The sequence below is a fragment of the Phascolarctos cinereus genome, unplaced genomic scaffold (genome assembly GCF_003287225.1).
Source record: "Phascolarctos cinereus isolate Bilbo 61053 unplaced genomic scaffold, phaCin_HiC Scaffold_5;HRSCAF=322, whole genome shotgun sequence".
NCBI classification, from domain to species: Eukaryota; Metazoa; Chordata; class Mammalia; order Diprotodontia; family Phascolarctidae; genus Phascolarctos; species Phascolarctos cinereus.
The window spans coordinates 223711376-223717530 of NW_027555958.1; positions in this window are offsets into that span (position 1 = coordinate 223711376).

Sequence of the window (6155 nt, forward strand, 5' to 3'; positions counted from 1 at the left end):
GTTTAAAAACTCTTCACAATTTAGCCTCTTCCTACCTTTCTAGATTTATGCATTATTCCCTTTCCTGCACTTTGTGGTCCAACTATACTATTCCTCATACACGTTCCAATTCCCATCTCTGTGCCTCTGCACTGAACTGTCCTCCATGCTTGGAATGCTTTCCTTCCTCACTTCTACCTCTTCCAATGCTTGTTTTCTTTCACAGCTCAGTTCAAGACCATTTTTGCAGGATGCTTCTTCATCCAGGTGCCCAAATCTTGATCTCTGAGGTTATTGTCCATCTGCTTTATTTATTGTATATGTCAACATGTCACACTTGAGAAGTATAATCGAGGGAATTTAATGGAATTGTGGATAGCACAATGAATAATCAGTACAGTTAAGGGAATTTTTGTTCTGCATATTCCCAGTATCTAGCACAGTGTCTGCATAGAATAGGTAACTAATAAATACTTATTGATTTATGATTTTTTGATCTAACAATGGTTATTTTGTAATCATGTTATTATGTAGCAATACAAGTTTATATATTTGCCATATCCTTCCTACTAGATTATAAACTTTTAAAAGAAAGAACTATATCTTAATTACCTTTATATCTCCCTCAGCGTGAGCATGGGGTTTAGAACAACAGCAGGCGTTTAATTTATGGTGTTTGATTCATTGGTCGGATGAATACATAGATTCATGAATGAATAAATGAATGATCGGGTTGAAATAATTTGACTGTCCCCCCAAAATTGGCTGTTTATAAAGTTTTTGCTTCACTACGCACAAACCTACTCAAGGTATACATTAGGGAGACAAAACACACACCAAACCAAGAGGAAGGTTAGGAGAGGAATGGTGACAGGCACCCAAATTCTTCTACAAATGAGAGAACATTCATCTAAATATAAGCAGATGACCAATAGATCTCCAAGAATGGAAATCCTATGTCTTCTGAACTCTGAAGGAAGAGCAGAACCACATCTAAGCATGTTATCTCTCAGGAAAAAGATGTTAGGAGAATGCAGCACAAAACAGACTGTCACGATCAGGTGCAATAGTGCTAGAGGATGAGGATGGTCCATCCCCCAGTGAATTTGGAGTCAATTTTTAAAATGCTCAATGACCTCTAAGCCCTCAAAATTTGTAAGAAAGTAAGGTAGAGGAAAGGTTGCAAGTAGGATAAATGTAGGCCCTGAGAGAAGGGTAGGACGCTTGCCAATAGTGCAATATGATATGGGGCCAACAAGTCAAAGGACAGCCATATGACCTGATCATATGTTAGAGCCTTGGAGCAAACCCTACGGGTTCTACTTTACTTACAGCGCTAGGGATATGTCATCACATAGAATCAACATTATCAGAACTCTGCTTTGGAATTAATAAGCAAAAGTCACTGATGTGGCATAATTTGAGAGAAAGGTTCTCCCTGATCAAAAATATCTTTCCCTCTGGTGTTTAGCTTTATCTTTAGATTGGAACAATGAAAGCTCCTATAAAAATGGAAATGTTTTACTATTAAGCAAAAAGCATTTGTTAAGCACCTGCTATATATTACCAGGCACTGCACTAGTCATTGTAGATGCAAAGACAAAAATAACAGAGTCTCTGACCTCAAGGTGCTCACATTCTGTCAGAGGAGACAGCATGTGCATAAATAACAACAAAATAGATATTAAAAAAAATGTAAAGTGAGGATGGTAGTGCTAGGACCTTGAGGCTTCATGTAGAGGTGATGCTTGAATTGAGCTTTTTTTTTTTTGCTTTGGCATTGAATTGGTTTATCAGAAATTAGTCAACACAATGGGGTTCTGAAGGAATGCGAGAGAGAACAGGTTTGGTAGGGGAAGAAAAGGTCAGGAACAGTCTGGAGCAAAGAGCAGGGAAGCTAGGGAAAGGGACAAAAAGGGACTGAGTACTGGGTGGGAGTGGAAAATATACTGAAAGGAAGAAGAAAGGTATTTAAAGTGGGTGGAGGGCCACCAAGAAAGAGCTTCACAACCTTGCCTCTGGTGGTGACACAAAAAATTAACTGGCTGACTGGGCTTTGACACAATGGAAGCCAGGATGAATGGAAGCTGACACACCTCATTACCAGTAGCCTGCTGTCCAGTCTCCTTCAAGGGCATAAGCACCCAGTCATCTGGAATGGCAGCTTCTTCTCCAAGGGCTGGAATTGAACCAACACCTTTTTCTACAAAGGAATTGGGAACTGTGCCAAGTACCAGCCTCCTTTCTCTTAACTATCTCCACTAAACACACACACACACACGTACACATGTATACACATGCATACACACACACACACACACACACACACACACACACACAAATGAGTACTTCTCCCTCCTATTTTCTGATTACTAGTCTGCACATGGTAATTATGGACAGCTAGACTAAATGCAAGACACTCTGCTTTAAAATAACAATGATTCGCTTCCCGCAGAGAGGGTAAAAGAACATTTCATTGATCCATAGGGATAAAGTCATCATGGGCAAGCACAGACACATCAAGCAGAGGGAAGAGAGGAAAGCTCCAAGGCTGATTCTCCCCTTACAATATTGGGATCATAGCTTTTGAGCTAGAAGGGACCTCAGAGACTGACCAACCCAACACGGTTTTTTTTTAGATGAGGAAACTGAAGCCCAGGGAGATGAAGTGACTTGACTCACAATGGTATTGTCAGAAGTAGAATTTGAAATTAGGTCCCTTGACTTCTGAGTGAGTGTATTTTCCACTGTACAATACTGCCTATTTATTTACAATACTGTTCCTATTTTCTATTAACCCCAATACCACTCCAGTCCTATCTTCTAGCAATGATTATAATGATTCAAATGGAACAGAAGTAAGAACCTGCTTGGTCCCTCAAGTTCAGGGCCTGAGGGAAATTAGGGCTGGCCTAGTAGAAGAGAAGGCTACAAGAAGGTGACAACCATCCCTCCCTATGTTCAGCCCCCAGTTACAGGGCTACACCAGCTTCTAATGCTCTTGCAATGAAGGATGCCATTATAGTGGCTCTAATCAGTGTGGAAAAGTCTAGTGAGCATGTTTGGTAGGCTATCAGATCAGTCCATGACATCTGGCTGTCGACATCACAAGTGTCAAACTTGTGGCCAGCAGAAGTCCCCAATGCTAGACTGAACCAGATTAAAACATAATTGGGAAATGTTGAACAAAATAAATTTTAAAATACAATACAACATAGATAATGTTCATCTGTGATTTTCTAAGCCAATATGCAGTCTACAGGAATCCCTTACTATTTCACAAGTCTAGGTTCATCCTAAGTAAGATCACAAACTGTGCTAATAATCACCTGAGAAATTGAGTGGTATATTGGAGTCAAGTAGACCTGGGTTCAAACCTTGCCTTCAACACATATTAGCTGTCCATCCATAGGTAAATCACTTAAGATGTGTGTGGTGGCTTACACCTGTAATTACAACTGGGGGGGGGAGGTAGAGATATGGGGATGTTGAGGCTGGTGGATTTCTTGAATTCCAAAATTCTGAGCTTCAGTGGATCTTGCCATTCTGGTGTCTACACTAAGTTTAGCACCAATGTGAAGAGTCTCCAGAAACTTGGGAAGGCGAAGAATGAAAACTGGAGGGTGGAAAACCAGGTTGCCTAAGGAAGGGTGAACCACCTGAAAATGGAACAGGTCAAAGCACTCATGCCAATAGTAGTGGGATCAGGCCTATGAATAGCTCTGTAACTTTCCAGCCTAAGTGAAATGGGTAGAGTCAATTTTGTTTAGGTTTTTTTTTTTCCTTAAGTAGGTCACAACCTCTGTGTACTCTTGGGCAACTCTCTAAAAAGTTGTAAGTGTGTATGTATCTATGAAGGAAGTTTCCACACTGGGAGATAATAAACTCATGGGTTCAGATGCTATCAAAATCGCTCCCCCAAAATTAATTAATGATCAGCTACTCCATTTATTTTCTACTTTTCTAATTTTTAAGTGGAAGGACTGAATGATTCAGAGTACCAAACCCCCAAAGTGATTGGTGTCTTAGACAAAGGTATAATATCCCAGCATCTCCCCTTCTACAAGTTTTTTTCTTCCTTCCTTCCTTCTGTGTGGACTTGCCTGCTTTTTCCTATACCTTGAGTTTACTTTCTGTGGCTTCACTGGCATCTAGAATAGGATCAGTGGACCTATGATCTGGGGAGGTAACTTGCTGGTTTCTCTTCCCTATCCTAATGAATTGCATGCACTGTGTGACTCATTCTGAAGCCGGTTCAGTCGTCCTGTCTGAGCATGCCGAACGAGGCTTGGCCCTCAGGGAGACTTCCCCCAAAATAAATGAAAGTGATAGTAGGAGCTATAATGTAGTAAACAAGATGATAATGCATCTTAAAATATAATAATTGCTGTCTCTTGGGTCTCAACATAAAATAACCTGAAGGGAGGGAGGTCCAGAAGGTTTTTGTTGTTGTTGTTACGTTTGTTTTTCTTTCACCATTTACAAACCAAGCAAACGCTTTTACTGAATCATATTTCAATGGTCCCCTGTATCCTTCCATGATGGAGTTTATGGCCCCTACCTTTATAATACAAGCTAAGGTTTTGGGTGTTAATTCATTTCAGCCTCTTTGGTCAACCCTAGTGTCTTCTGGGATTTGCATAAAGTTACCTGGAGGTTAAGAAAGGTGCTTTTTTGTTGCCCATTTGTATGTGTGTGTGTGTACACACACAAGCCTGTTTGTGTCTTTCTTCAACCTAGCTATTCTAGGTGTAATTATAAGCTAACCACAAAAAATGCTGCAAGAAAAAAAGGGAGGGAAGGAGGAAAAGAAAGAAAGGAAAAGGAAAGAAGTGAAAAAGGAAGGAAGGAAGGAAGGAAGGAAGGAAGGAAGGAAGGAAGGAAGGAAGGAAGGAAGGAAGGAAGGAAGGAAAGAAAATGAAGGGATGGAGGGAAGGAGGGAGAAAGAACAAAAGCACAAATGAATGAATTATACAACGATGTTTTTAATGTAACAAAATTTACACATCCAAATGGGTGCAGTTTCATTCCGGTCTTTGGAATTTGTGCATTCACTTCAATTGTTCAAAACTTTTCTGGAGTTTCTCTTTGGGAATCACCTTCAGAGTCATTTTGTGAGCCATACAAGAAAACTAATCTCATTATTTTATATTTCACTCCCTGTTTTTGGATTAACTAGTAGTGCAAGATTATTTATAGGACCTTAGAGGTCACTTAGTCCAACCTTTCCATGTTCTAGAGGAGGAAACTGAGGCTCAGAGAAGTTATATGACTTGTCCAAAGTAACAAAGGTTCTAAGTCACAGAGCATGGATTTGAACACAAGTCCTCTGACTCCAAATCTAGGACTCTTTCTGCTTCACTACACTGCCTTACTCACATCACTTGGGTTCGAAAGACTGTTTCCCAAAACCAAGTCCACCCTCAAAGAAGGACAAGACTTGCCATCACTGGGGAACCATAGGCACTGAAAGCAGTTCTCAAACAGGATCCTAGGATCATAGATTTAGACCTGGAAGGGATCTTAAATACCATCTAATTCGAACTACTCGTTCTAACAGATGAGGAAATTGAGGCCCAAGGAAGGTAAGTGATTCACAAAAGTGATTCACAGAGGTAGTATTGGAGACACAATTTCAATCTTTTTTTTGTTGTTATTCAGTGGATTTTCAGTCATATCTCACTCTCTGTGACCCCATTAGGGGTATTCTTGGGAAAGATACTGGAGTGATTTGCCATTTCCTTCTCCAGCTCATTTTACAGATGAGGCAACTGAGCCAAATAGGGTGAAGTGACTTATCCAGGGTCACACAGCTAGTCAGTGTCCAAAGCTAGATTTGAACTCAGGAAAATGAGCCTTTCTTACTTCTATCCACTGTGCCACCTAGCTGCCCCTCAATCCCTTTGCTTAGGCCAATGAAACAGGAGACACAATCTTTGGAAGTGCTCAGAGGTCTGGCCTCAGAACTTGGGCTCCAAAGATTGTGAGCTATTTGCCACCCAAAGCAGCGAGAGATTCCACTGAAAGAGATATGACAGTGGCTGGATTAAGGCAATGTAGAGAAAGATGAAGGAAGGGTGAATAGAGTTTCTGCTTTTGAATCGAGTTGAGCAAGTCCATCAGCTCCACTGCAACTTTCAGAGTAATACTGGTGTGCATTTAGAAAAAGTAGTGGC